Raw genomic sequence first — 15,977 nt, 5'->3', positions numbered from 1 at the left:
AAAAAGTAATTTAATGACACGCTAGGGTACAAAAATAAAGTCAACAAATAAGGGTTATGAAATGCTAATATTTTCTCTAATTAGGTATTCTCCTAATTTTCCCCTTAAATAAATTGCTTGAATATCCAATATATATGATTATAATAACCATACAATATAATATTAACTCTTGATTCTTTAATCCATTATTTTAAACCTTAATTTAGTAATTATTATTTACTTGATTACATAGTTTTAATTTAGTTAAATAAAATTCAAAAATACCATTTTTATCGTTAGACAATGATAAAATAAATTAAATTGGTGAATGAATCGTATTGTCCTTGTGGGAGCGATATTCAGAATTCTAATGTTATATTACTTGTGTGATATAGTTCACTTGCGGCATTTTTTCAACATAATTTCAGTAGTAATTTTTATTGTTGTCGTTGTTACATTTTCAGTAACAATTTAGATTTTTCTAGCAATCAATTAAGATGATGATGTATACGCAACAACATGACATAAATTTTATTTTTGTTTCTGCATGTTAACAGTAGCAAATTTAATTGATTTTTTCAATAAAAATATTTGCTCGTAGCTCTAATATTACGTGTAGTGAAAATTCATCCCATGTTAATACTAAAAGCAATTCTTCGAATGCGGCTGATAGGAGTAGATATACTCCTATACTCGATATGTATTTTGGGTCATATTCGGGCAAGTTACGTTTGTTTTGGACTTCTTTATATTCATTTTGTGTATGAGTATTTCTGGCACCATGTGGCCATGTTTTATGAATTTTAAGCCATTTATAAGCCTTTGGGATCAGAATTGAATTATATTAGAATGCGGTACAAAAATCCGATGAAAATAGACGCCGAGAGCACAAGCGCCTAGTTGTGAAATTGACCCTGCTACATTAATTATAGATTTTAGAGTACTTCGAGACTTCTAGTGAATTTGTATCCTTCACAAGAAATAACGTAGACATCTTAAAATTTTCAGAAAATCAAGAACCAACTCATTCTGAGATGTCTACATCGAGTTATGGTATTTTGACGTTGATCATTGCGCAGCTGAAAAGGGTGTGCTAGCACACATGCTCTTTGAGCTGGAGCGAGCTCCGTTCGAACGTACATGTTCAGTCAAGTTTAGGTAGTAGCATATGAGCCATAATTGTGCCAGAAAAGACAATGGGTATGCGAACACACACTCCAAGTATGCGATTGCACACTCTACAAAGTAGAATGCTGAAATTCCGTTTTAGCCATACAATGACATTTGAATTTATTTAAACTCAAGGGTGTTTCCAGAATTTCACATGGGTATGAACCAAAACCCTTCTCTAGAAAACATATACCGCCTCTAACATCAAAGCAAGGGTTAAATCCACTTAGACCTAAACCCTAGATTAGCTTAATTTTAGTTGTTTTTCATACCCATTACTAAATATTTATTATTAACTCATCAAGATTGAAGGCAGAGCCAAGGAACGATGATTATGATGATTTTGCAAGAGACTGATTAATTGTTTGTATCTTTTCATACTACTAGAAAACAGTCGTTTAACGGCGGATCTTAGTGATGAATTTTAAATCAGTCGCTAAAATCAGATTTAGTGACGGATTTAGCGACGGAATTTGCATCCGTCACTATCCTAAAAATATACAGACACTTTTAGCGACAGAAATTCCATCGTTAAAAATGAATTTTCGTCGCTAAAAACCCCGCCAATTTGTATTTAACTTTTGTGACGGATTGTGAAATCTGTCGCTAAAAATATTATTTTTATAAAAAAACTATTTATTAAAAAAATAATTATTTATTTAAAAAAATTATATTAGAATGCGAAAGTAAAGTGTAAAAATAATAATTTATTGTTTTTATTTACAATAAGTATTAAAAAACTAATTTATTCATTATTTATTTAAAAAATAATTAGTATAAAAATAATTATTTTATAATGCGGGAGAAAATTATGGGAGTAAATATTTGTTCTTTTTAGTTATATTTAAATATAATATACACAAATATATATCTAGAATTTGAGTTGGTTAAAATGGAGTTACGCGCGGGAGAATTATAAGACTATAGATATTAGGGTGGAGTAATGAGAGGATGGGTGACCTACTGAGAAGTGGAAAGTTTGCAAAAATTGCGGGTGGGTAACAGTGTGTGGTCTATCGCGGGTGGGTGGGTGACGGTGGGTGACTGATAAAATTAAAAATAAAATTATTTCTTTATTTTTGAAAATTAGCGACGGATTTAATCGGTCTCTAAATCCATTGCTAATTTTCTTTAAATCTATCATAATTGTTTTTGCAACTAAATATTTAGTAACGGACGTTTTCCGTCGCTAATTTATCTCTAAATGATTGTTTCCTAGTAGTATAATTATGAGTAGGTAAACCCTTATTATAACTATGGGTATTGTCATGGTCATTTTATTATTGTTGAATTTCTTTGGATTATGAGTATGTAAATCCTTATTTAGGGATTATTGACTTAAATTATGTGATTCTAAATATATTGAATTATGAATATTTGTTCAAATTATGTGTTGGTTATTGTTTTTAATGTTTACTTTACTTTGTCTATGTAAATAATTGACATGCGTTTTGATTAGCATTTGACAGAGTTTAATTGAAATAGACCATGACAATACACAATTTAAAAAATCAATTATACGAGAGCGAATTAATGAATAGGTGTTTTCAGAGTTTTTTTAGTAAACATTAATTGATTGATTAATTAGGTTAATAATTATGCGAGAGTGAATTATTTACATGTTAACTAATTTAATTAGATTTTTTTCTGTAATAATTCGAGAGAACTGTATAGGTGCTTTCGAACAGTCAGAACTATAATTTAATAATTTAATTCATAATTCATTTGACTGATAGCATAAAGATAATTAGTAAACCTTAATTTTCCATCTTATAAATTTAAAACCTTAGTTTAGTTCAGCTTTATTTTATTATAGTTAGGCCAAATGTCGTAGAAAGGCCAAATATTTTACAAAATTTTCACAAAGTCCTGATCTTTTAATTTTGTCGATTTTGGCCAAAACTGATTATTTGGTTTCACAAAAGTCCTGACCTTTCAATTTTGTCGATTTTGGCCAAAAATGGATTATTTGATTTTACAAAAATCCTGACCTTTCAATATATGGCATGCCATGTAGGCGCCACATAGACAAATTGAAATCAAATTGAGAGTTGGCCACAATTGAAATTAAATAATCTGTTTTTGGCCAAAATCAAAAAAATTGAAAAGTCGGAATTTTTGCGTAACTTTTATGAAAAGTTTAGTCTTTTTACGACATTTGGTTTTATAGTTATTAGTTTAAATTGCTTTCTTTCCAATTACATTATTTACTGGATAAATTAAGATTCACAATTAGTGGATATATTTTTCTATGGGTACGATATCCGGACTTTACAGTCCTATATTACTTATTTGATTGCTTTATACTCGCTGTATTTTGCTAACGGAGGCTAACGAAAGATTTCATGTTTACAATGGGTAAAGAATAGCGCAATGTGGGTAAGTAGTCCATTATTGCTATTGAAGTTTAGAAAGTGATAATGTGACATTAGCTGTTACACATATCAGAAAAAAGAAAAAATGTAGTAGATTGATCATAAATGTAGAGCTTAAAGCTCTATCTATACAAAGCAAATTATAACCGTTTTTTCTTTTAATAACAAACTAAATCCGAAGCTCTAGCTGACGTAGCAAGCTGAGGGGGAAACGAGTTGTAAAATGCAGTAGATGAGATAAGGAGTAATAGTGTAGAATTTGAAATAAAAAATGTTAAAAATATTATAAATATAAAATTTCGGAATGTAGAATTTGATACTAATAAGAAGAAACCATAGCTGGGATATAATTTTGTTAAGTTGACATAAGTGAGATGGCACCGGGAGTTCCCCCAAACACTTCAGTAGGGCAACGATAGAGAATAAAGGCCCCAATGAAGCGTTCAGGAGAACTCTAGGGGACACCTCACGGTTCCTTTCTTCTTTGTTTTTGTGGAATATCATTGCTAAGTTGCTAACACATGTTTTGCCTTCTTCAATACCCAACGTCCTTCACTTATATATACACATTCTAAACTCTCCATCACCTCTCTCAATTCTTAGTAACTTTCTTTTTCCACCTTAAAAATTAAAGATTTAAATCTGCCATTCTTTAATTATAATATAAAATACATATTCACCAATGAGCTATAACTCAAATGGTATACGCACTAAGCAGTAAACTGTTAAATCGTGGATTCGATTCCTCCCACAAGCGCCCCCTTCCCCAAATTATCAAAAAAAAAATACGTATTCAGTTTATGTAATATTTTTCAAAATAATATTTAGACAATATGAGATTATAACTCGTTTGTCTTTAAAAAAACTTCTCAATTTGGTGTACTGCGACTTTTGTCAAATATATCTGAAACTTCTTTAGAGTTGACGTGACGCTATATTGTACGTCCACATATAAAAAATATGTCATACTTGATATATATAGTAGGCTTAATCACCAAAAAGAACCCCATCTTTTATTCCCTTTTCAGTTCCACCCTGACATTGCAATTTTATCAGCTGCACCCAAATTTGCACCGTTGGATTTCAATTCCACCTTCAAAATCAAATTGGATACTTTTCCACTCGAGAAAAATTCATAAAAACCCTTATAAAGTATTTGTTTAAACTCTTTTTCATATAAAAAGTTAAAAATGAATGAGTTATTTTAACTTTTGCCAAATGGAGAAGAGATCAATTTAGTACTTGAGGGTGGAATTGAAATCCAAATGTACAATTTGGGTGCAACTGACAAAATTGTAACGTCAGGATGCAATTGAAAAAAAAAAAGCTAAAAGGTGGGTTTTTTTTATAATTAAGTCTATATAATATTGCTTCGCATCAGTTCCAAGGTATATGTACAGAAATATATGGAAAAGGTAGTAAACATGATAGATCAAACTAATAAAGTTTAAGAATTATTATATGTATTTAGTAAATAAACTATTTTTGTGGAAAAACAAATTTATTGTGACAAAACAATTACTATCATTCTTCTCTTAATATAATAAAGTTATTAGCTTTTGTAAATTTTTAAAATTTAGATTTTTTACTTTGAATCTTTAGGTATTAGGTAACTAAATTCTTTTTTTTTTGTATATAAAGATTTTTAGTTAAATGCAGCTAAAATACTCCATTTTAAAATGATAGTTCACTTTATTATTTTTATATAATTTTAAAAAATATGATTAATATTCGAAACTTTACAAATTTCTCTTCATTTGTTTTGTTAAAACCGTATTCTTATTAAATATTATGATTAATTCATTTCTTTAAGATAATGATAATAAATAGTGGGATTTAAATAAAAGCAATATCTAAAGATTAATTATAGGATGGATATTTACTAAAAATTGAAAAATATTTAGAGAAAAGCTAGAAGGGATGGTGCTTTTAACTTATCGGTACTTGAAAGAATTAAGATTAACATATATGGCTTTCAAAATGGGGACCAAAGGTCCAAAATGTACCAGAGCTGCTTACTATAATTATTACCAAAACTGAACCTGGTTAGAATGGTGGATAGGAGAGCAAGATCACAGAATAATATTCCTTTTTTTACTCTCTACTCAACACATTTACTTCCATACGAGAAATTCTTAGGTAGACTCGTTCTAACACGTCATCCGTGGACTAAACCTATTACGTTATGACACGTTATTAAAATAGTGGCACTATTCTAATATTACCAGTCAAAAGTGTAAATAAGTTAGTTCACGAATGACGTAGTAAACCGAGTCTACCTAAATCTCTCCTTCCATACTTTTCTCCAGAATTGCACTGAAAATGAAAGCATGGGAAAAGGTTGGAATTGAACACAAATAGCCACTCCAACGAATATCTTATTCCCTATCTTCATTATGTTCCATCTTCATGTCTAGATTCACTACTCAGAACATTCCTGTCCAGATTCACAATTATTTGGCTCATATTACATTCACAGATATCCAGATACAAGAAACTATCCACTAATTAACAGATTAGTTGCTTAAAATCTGAAATATAATTTGCAGTGATGTTTTTGATGTCAGAATATCAAATGTCATCAATGTTTAATTTGTCGATATTGTGAACTATCTAGTGCTCCAAACCATAATGTGCAAATTTAATTAAAGGAAAAATAATTTTTCCATAATATTTTGCCAAATATATATATTCCTAAAATAAAATTTGGACAATTTTTTTATTAATTTTGTAAAATGGGATAAACATGTTCTGAAAATGTCTCGTCCAACATGAATTGCTTACATTGATTTACTTGATTGGTCTATTTAGAAAAGACCAACATTATAATTTTGATTAAATTAGTTGAAATTTGGATATAATTATTTCAATTAGCAAAACTCACAGATCATATTTTTCAAATTCTTTTTAAAAAATATATTTGGCAAAATGATCAAAGTCATTGATGTGCAAAATTGCATGTATATAAAATAATATAAATACGTAAAGTATCGATCGTGATAAATCGGTGAAAACAGGGGGGTGATTTACTAAAATTTCGGGACCTAAGAATAGAGAATAAGGTCAAAAAGAACGCGGAAGGAATTTTCCGGGCACTCATTCCGACGCTCAAATAAGTAGTTGGTGAAGAAAAAGAGAAATTTAGAAATCAAAAAGGAGTACCTTAGAGTTTAAGAATAGAACGTTTTTATTCATTGTATTTTTTTCTTCTTCACTCGTACTTCTTGTGGTGAGATGACCCTCTATATCGTAGTTTTCGCTAGCTTTTTCAATTATTTTAGTGTTCAGAGTGCGGATGGCGTGGTATGTGTATATTCTCTTGCCATAGAATTTTTAGTGGTCCTCTTTACTAATGTGAGCTTCCTTTTTTTCTATACAAGCGATGCCTTTATGCCTCAATCCCAACTGCTTCCTTGGTAACACTGGTCCGGGTTAACTCATAGGGCAATCCCGGATAAAGACTTCATTAGTCCGGGATTAAAGTACTTGTGGGCCTATGGGCTTGCCTAACTCCGTTTTTTAGAGTTGGTGATATATGTATTCTTCGGAAGTTGTTTCGCCCTTACTAGATTATCATGGATTATCACTAGTCCACCCGCTAAAAGACGTGCAATTATTCATGTCCGGGGTTGATGTTTTTCTTTAATTTAAATTTTTCTTTTCTATAATAGGGACTCGATGAATCCGCTGTTGGGTATGTGTTTTGATTGGGTTAAGTGCTACACTGTCTTTTGATATATTTTTGGGTTAAAATATAAGAAAATAATTATTCCTTCCTTCATTTTTGATTTGTAGATTTTTCCTGGGCCTTTGAATTGAATTTAGGGTTTTTTACACAATTCCCTCAAAAGTGTTATGGTGTTTTGTTTTTACCTCACAATTTTAATTCTGGATCACCCAGAAAAATAAAAAACTTTCGCAAATCCCTCAAATAGGTTGGTTTTAACAATAAATAGGACAATTATACCCCTTCTTCATCTTCTTCTTCTTAACATAATAATCGGTAATGGCCGAAGATCATAATCTAAGGATTCAAGACTTGATTGAAAGTAAAGTTAGAAAATTGGAGAATCGATGAAATTTCAGAGAAAGATTTGAAAGCGTCAATTTTGAAAATAAGGCTACAACGTGATAGAGACAATTGGTTTGATATGGCAGCGCGGCGGTCGGACCGGCAACATGGAGGTTGGACCGGCGGTGCGGTGGTTAAATCGTTGGCGCGGTGGTTAAATCGGTTGTGCGGTGGTTAGATCGGTGGTCCGGTGGTCTGACTTCTTCGTATTTGGTGGAAGATATTGAATAAGTTAACATTTGTTGTTTGTCCAGATTTGGTGGGATAGCTTACTTGATGTTATGTTTGTGCTAAGACAAAATTTGAGGTTGAAGATGATGAACAAAATACTATTTTGATTCGAATGGTGTTAAGTGATATTTTAGCCAAAACTAAGAAAAGTCACTATTCTTGTCAATGTCATTATTTTCTAATTTTTAATTGATGTAAATATCGGTAGATAAATTAAAGTTGATTTGGATTTTACATGTATTTGATATTAAGAAGAAATTATGAGTAATTTAGCTTTGGGTTCCCTTTCTCATGTAATTTATATGCATCATACATTTAAGCATTGTTTTAGATATGTGTGTTTCATCTATAGAGGGAATGCATGCTGATTGGGATGAATGCAATGGAAAGATTGTAAAAGTGATGTTTGTAAAGCCAAATAAAGAGATATTGGGGCAATGGTTTTTTTTATAGAACATACAATAATGCTGCAGAAGTTTGTACTAATTTCATTGTTTATCTTGGTGTTTCAGGGGCTGGACAAACAATTAGATTCAAAGAAACTACGTGGAGGATGTATTTGCAATTTTGTAGCCTAGAAAAATAGGTTAACAGTTAGTGTAGTAAAAGTTCAAGCTAGAATGGAAATGCAAAATGTGGATAGATATGAATAAGTGGAAAGTGGTACATATGGCAAGCATTATAGGTTAGCTAATAACTTAGAAAATTTTATAATTCTAAATAAAAAAGAATAATTATATTTTTTAAAAATATGACCTAAAATTTCACATTCAGTTTATATTTGGTTATTTCTAGTTCAAATTCAATTTAATTTCACTAAAATCTTATATAGTTAACCATTAGTTTATTTGTGAATTTATAAGTTTATTTTGATAAACTAAATTATTAATAAATTAATTTTATTAATTTAAAATAAATTTTATTAAAAATTAAATCAAGGTAGTTCGGTTGATATAGGTTCACATAAAGTTCATATCAGGTTGATTTTCGATTTTATAAATTATTAAATATATTTCACGAGATATTAAATTTGTAGATTACACTTTCAAAATTCTCTCAATATAAAATGTCAGTTAAAATTATAAAGAGCAGTAAGATAAATTTTACAAAAAAATGAATTAAGATAGTTCAGTTGATATAGGTTCACATCTGGTTGATTATCGGTTATATAGATTGTCAAATACATTTCACTTAAAAGAAATATTCAATTTATATATTACACTATATTTCAAAAATCTTTCAATAGAAAATGTCAGTTAAGATTGTAAACAGCAACAAGACAAATTTTATTAAAATAGTTCAGTTGATATAGGTTCACATCAGGTTAATTTTTGGTTTTATAATCTGTCAAATATATTTTACTTAAAAGAGATATTCAATTTGTGATTACACTAAATCTCAAAATTCTCTCTATATAAAATGTCATTTAAGATTGTAAAGAGCAGGAAGACAAATTTTATTAAAAATAAGATTAAGATAGTTCAGTTGATATAGGTTCACATCCGGTTAATATCAGGTTGATTTTCGATATTATAGACTATCAAAAACATTCCACTTAAAAACAGATATTCAATATGTATATTACACTAAATCTCAAAATTTTCTCCATATAAAATATCATTTAAGATTATAATTTTATGATAAATTTTAAATTAAATTTAATTTATTCAATATTTATACCAAATAAAAAATTAAAAAATATAATGACATGGATTATGATAAAAATATAACTTTTCTTTAATAATGGTCAAAATATTAATTTAACATCATCATGATTAAAATGGTATTTTTTACATCATCCTCAATCTCTACTATTTCTCTTTTCCAGTGAAACAAACCATTGATATAATTCAATTTCTACTTTAGTGGATTGTAAATTTGAAGGCTAACAAAATAAAAATAAAACTGACATTGATTTAACATTAAACATATTCAAATCAAAAACAAAACTAGAAAGCCATAAAAGTGAAAACATTTGAATTAAAATGACATGACAATGGATTCACTATAAAATGCAGAAATATAGAAATTTCATGCTAAAATTACAGCACTCATAGACTTCAAAATGACCACTACAATTATTATAGCAAAGATATTACATAGGGTGAGAAGAAGGTCGTGGGACAAGTTCGCGGCGGACATTCTCCACCCAACCTTTGAGTTACAAAATCCCTTTCTTCTTTATCAGCTCATCATCGCCGTAATTAAAATAGACAACATCATCCATCTTAAAATTTTCATTGATCGGAGAATGAATCATCGTTCAGATCTGTTAATTCTTTGAAAAGACAGCAAGATTTGTAGCTTTCCTTTTTGAATCCGACCACAGCAGTCGATCTCCGACCACCGTTGATCCTACCTCCAACAACCTTCAGAGAATAATGAAAATACTGAGGGGGGAATTGGGTGTATGAATTGCACAATAATAATTATATGACAAGGACAATTTAGTAACTTGCAAATGAAAGGGGTAGAGATGAAAATGAATAATTAAAAAAAAAAAATTTCTGCAAAAAAATTATGTTGGGTCACTAACATAAACTTTTCAAAATTTGGGATATATGGTGACATTTTCTTTTGAATTTACGTTTCTTTCTGGGCCTCTTTGTCTTGGACCTACACTTCAGGGTTAACAAGTTTGTTTTTCCTTAATTGCCACTTTAAGCGGTTGAATTTTAATTCAATCTTTTTATTATTACGTTCTTATATGTAATTGTCTGTCATAATTATCGTTTTCTTTCCAGTATATCGCTTCAATTTCTTTTTGACCGTTTCATCTGCCCTTCTATTTCCATTTATTTCCTCTATAAAATAGGTGTTCCTGTTTTATCTTTCCTTATTCCATTTTTCTGCATCATTCCTCCTCTCTGTCATTACATTTATTCTTTATAATAGTATTGAGTTCTATTTCCTTTAAATTATTGCTACAAACTTTTGAATGAGAGTTGTTTTTTGAGACAAAAACTGTTGATTCGCTCTTTATCGAGTGTTAACTTCACTTTATACGATGATTTTCTAATGAATTGATGGATTGGTTGTTTAAAAATCGCAACTTTTAAAAAAAATGGACTCTCGTTATTGTCTTTTCCATTTTCTCTCTTGAAGATTCTATTTTCCTTAGATTACCCGGCAAGAGATTCCTATCTCCCTTTACAATCCGACAGTTATGTCCTGATTTCTCTATTGACAAGTTTGATATGCTTAATTTGTATAGTACATTTTCTAAGTATAATGTGTGCATTATATATTATTTTGTGGTTATTATGCTTGGATATGTGTTGTTTTGTAGGTGATTTATGCAAGAAAGTCATGAACCGAGAATCGAAGTAATTTGCAAAGAAACGAAGAAATTATATCAAATTGATCCTTGTTCATGAACTGATAGTTATGTCCTTCTTCAAGACCTCAAATTGGAAAGTGTTCTTCATATGAATTGTTGTAGACATCCCAATCTTTACAAAACATTAAGAATTACAACATTCGGATGTAATACCCCATGTTTTTCTGATGAACTGTCTATTATGATATATGTGATCTTTGGTGGTTTGGTTGTCTTAAATCTTGATTTGGTATTCTTCAACTTTGTTTTGATTTGATCGTGTTTAGGTTGCGTTTCAGATCGTTTGGAGCGACTTTGAGCATAGGCCAAAAAATCAAATTTTTATGTCCATACCCTCTATCACGGGCGTGACAGAGGAGTGTTACGGGCGTGATATGTCTGTCACGGGCGTGATTGAGCATGTCACGGGCGTGAAAGACACTGCACAGCTCGTCGTTTTTCTGTTTAAACTCCCTTATTTTGACCTAAAAACATTTCTTTCAGTTCTTAAAACCCTAAAACTGCCCAGACACTATTCTAACTCATTTTCTATCATAATCCCTTCATTTTTTTAATCATTGGTAAGCAATTCTAATCTAGTTTTCATTGTGTATTTCATTGGTTCAATATTCAATTGAATTCCTTTTCATTTGTTCTTTGTCATAAAGCTGATTTGGATTATTATTTTCTGGGTTTTGATCTATTTGTCCATTCAAAAGATATGCAACTCCATTTCTATTGTTTTCATGTAAGGATCTACAGGTTATTTTGCTAAATTGTTGATGTTGATTGTTAGTGTTGTGGCATGTAAATTACCATTTTTGACTTATCTAAAATCTGGAAATGTTTGTTAAGATTAGTGCTTAGCTTGTTGTTGTTGTTGTTTATACCTTGAGTATGATGGAATCTTTGCGTAGATCTAGATGTTATGTCAATTTGTGGGTTCGCTAAGATTATATAACTATTTAAGGAGGTTTAAGGGGCTGAAAATATATGATATAGGGCTGATCTAATGTATTTAGAATTGTGGCTATATGGATGTTCATTTGGTTGGTGATTTAATTGTTGGTTTGCGAACTTTCTATACATGAGAGTCATTTTTGCATCTTCTTTCAAAATAGAATTATGGATATATGACATTTAAAGAAAAACTAATAAAATCTAAGCGGCACGTGTCAAAATTTGGCTGCTACACATATGCGTTTTATTTCGAAAAACTCATTCAAAATAAAATTATACTTTAATAACAATATAAATAAATAAAATTTGATCACCAAATTTTTTTAAAAAAAATATAGTAGTTTTGATACCTACAATATCAATTACCCCATAATTCAATTATTGAAAGCCATTTGCAGGGAGGATCTTCATTTCGTTCAAATGTTGTGCATCAGGATGAATGGGACTTGTGAATCTGCAAGAGCTAATTAGTTAATGTAGGCCTAATGGCAACCAACTGAATCTGCAAGAGCTAAATTAATAGAAATGGTGAAATGGTGAATTGAAAAAATGTTAAAATATAATAAATATAAAATCACTGAATATCAAAATGTTTTTGAAAACTAAAAAACAATACTCCGAAATGTTGAATTGGATGAGTTTGTATAGTATATGCATAGAATAATAACAATAAGTGAGATGACACCGGGAGTTCCCCCAAACACTTCAGCAGGGCAACAGTAGAGAATAAAGGCCCCAATGAAGCGTTCAGGAGAACTCTAGACGACACCTCACAATTTCTTTCTGCTTTGTTTTTGTTGAATATTATTGGTAATAATGCATGTTTTGGCTTTTAAAATACATAACTTCCTTAGTCTATATATACACATTCTAAACTCTGATTCTCCTATTATCTTTTTTTTTTTTTGAGAAAAAATTGCTCTTTATTAACTAAGAAGAATTAACAAAAAGTTCATTGATCGGGAAAGGAACTTCACCGACAAACGAGCAATCTCTACCGATAAACATCCCCCATTTAGCCATGGCATGGGCAATATGGTTACAAGATCTTCTAACGTGCTTGACCCTAATCAAACAATTCAACTCCATAGCTAAGCAATCCTCGACTACAAGCTGAATATGGTCGATAGCATTCAGCGGGTTATTAAAGCGTTGCACCACTCTGACCATTATTAAAGAAAAGTTATTAGTATATCACTAGGTATTAGTATATCACTAGGTATTAGTATATCACTAAAAGTTATGAAGGATTTTGCTAAATGCAACAAAATTGGATTAAATATTTTTACGGTTATTGAACAATAGTTTATAAAATTATTATTGAATTATAAAAAATCATAAAATAATTACCGAAATATATTTTTTACAAAATGGTTAGGATTAATGGCAAAAAAACCCAAACCTTTACGATTTGTTGCAATTATATCCAAACCTTTTAATTTTTGCATTTAAATTCAAATTGCATTATTTTGTTACAATAATATCCAAATTGCACTTTTTATGTGAATTTTTTTGAGTTTTTTGCCATTTTTTTGGGACTTTTACTATATTATTATACATCAAAACATAATAATAGCCTAATATCTTAATTGAAAACAACAAGTTTAGCCATCAATTTAACTATTATTGCTAAAAAAACGCAATTTGGATATTACTCCAACAAAATAATGCAATTTGGATATTATTGCAAAAATTAAAAGGTTTGGATATAATTGCAACAAGTCGTAAAGATTTGGTTTTTTTTTACCATTAGGCCAAATGGTTATTAGGTTGCTGCTTGACTATCTTTGCATCATCCTCATCAGCAAGTTGGTATATAAAAAAATATAGTTTGATAATCATTCTGTAATTTTTATAATTTAATAACAGTTTTGTGAATAAAAATTATAGTTCGGAAACAGTAAAAATATTAGAGAAAAAACAATGAATTTTTAATTTCAGAAAAAAAAAATAGAGTAATATGAACTAGGCAAAATAACCTTATCTACCGACAATAAACAATAGCTCATTTGCCAAATATACTGTAATTTTAAAATTTTACTAGTTTGTCCCATCATTTGTATTTGTCAAATATAATCATATCTAATTTTAAGCTTATGTGGTGCAACATTTTGTACGCGTGAACTTATAATATTAAATCATGTAAGCTCTAAATGAGTTGTATATATATTAAACAAAGCCTGCAAAAATAATAAATTAAATTAATAAAATTTAAAGATTGATATATTCAGGTAAAGTCATTTGGCCTTTCAACTAACATCCGGAAATGATAGTAATCTTCCTTATGGATACTTTTTTTTGTGAAAACCTTGTGGATACAAAAATAATTACCAAAACTGAACCTGGTCAGAATGATGGATAGGAGAGCAAGATCACAGAATAATATTCCTTTTTCTACTCCCTAGTATCTACATGAGAAATTTTTAAGTAGACCGAGTCTACCACGTCATCCATAGACTAAGTCACTCATAATACAGCACCTCATTAAATTGATGGCAACATCGTAATAATTGTGCAATAAATGCAATTAAATTTTAATGGTGATATTATGATATTGCCATCATTTTAATGAGGTGTTGTATTATGAGTGGCTTAGTTTACGGATGACGTAGTAGACTCGGTCTACTTAAGAATTTCTCCTTTCATACCAAAAAATCTAAGCTTTTTGTGCCAGAATTGCACTGAAAATAAAAGGATAAGAAAAGGTTCGTATATGTTAAGCATTCCTTATCTTCAATCTGTTCCATCTTCCTGTCCACATTCACTATTCTGACCATTCCTGTCCATGTACAAGAAACTTTCCAGTTAAAAAGTTCTAACTTTTAAATCACAATATCAAATGTGATGAATGTATAATCTGTGTGGAAATGGTGAAGTATCGAGTGCTCCAAACCATGATGTGTAATCTATACTATCTATAAAAGCACGGATGGGGGGGGGACAGGCAAATTTACCAAATAATCCTTTTAAATTTATTACTAATTGATTAGTTAATTAAAGGTTTTATGGTAATTAATTAATTAATTAATTTTAAATTGAAATATATATTTAAGTATTTGAGTTAGAATAGAAATAGAAATTGATTTGAATAAGAAGTTAAGTACAACGAAAACTGTTAATTAGTATAAAGTCTACTGTAACTAATATTTAATATTTGAAAGTTAATATAAATTATGGTTAATTTTTATTTTAATTGGTGGGTTGTTGTTTGTTTATTGAGTTATTAAGGAAAACCGTGTTCTTTGTTGTTGGTTTTTGTTAATTGGGTTGTTTATTTGTTGAGTAATGAAGAAATTTGTTTGTTATTTTGATGTTGTAATTTGTAGGTTGTTAAAGTGTATGTGTCTGTTTTTGGAGATGTAGAAGAAAAGAGGTTGCGCTTGCAGTTGCAGGGTTAAAGGCGAAAGCTAAATACTCTTGAGATACGGTTTGTAGAAGATGAATCTTTTGAGAGAGGAAGTAGGGTAAGTCCTTTTACTATGCATATGTTTAATTTTATTTGTAAGCATATGTTTAATTTTTGTTTTGAAGCACTAAGTCGTGAAGATTATTATTATTCATATAAATATTATTTGTTTTGCTTAATTATAAATATAAATATTAGTTATCAATAAATACAATATTTTTTATATATATTTGTTTCTGTTTAGTGGAGCTTTTATTTTAATTTTTAAAAGAGATTATATATTGTTAAGAACTATAAAATACAATGAAACAAAAAGATGATATCGTATCTATAATTTAAATTCAAGTAAAAATTAATTATGATGAATATTTAATAATAGAATTTAAAAATATCAGTTATTAGATGAAATTAGTAATAGAAATCTATAGTAATTTATTTTTAGCGTAAATGCACCAAAAATCACCA

This window comes from Mercurialis annua, linkage group LG3 (assembly GCF_937616625.2).
Source record: "Mercurialis annua linkage group LG3, ddMerAnnu1.2, whole genome shotgun sequence".
Classification (NCBI taxonomy): domain Eukaryota; kingdom Viridiplantae; phylum Streptophyta; class Magnoliopsida; order Malpighiales; family Euphorbiaceae; genus Mercurialis; species Mercurialis annua.
The sequence above is the reverse complement of the archived record's forward strand: the minus strand, read 5'-3'. Positions refer to the sequence as shown.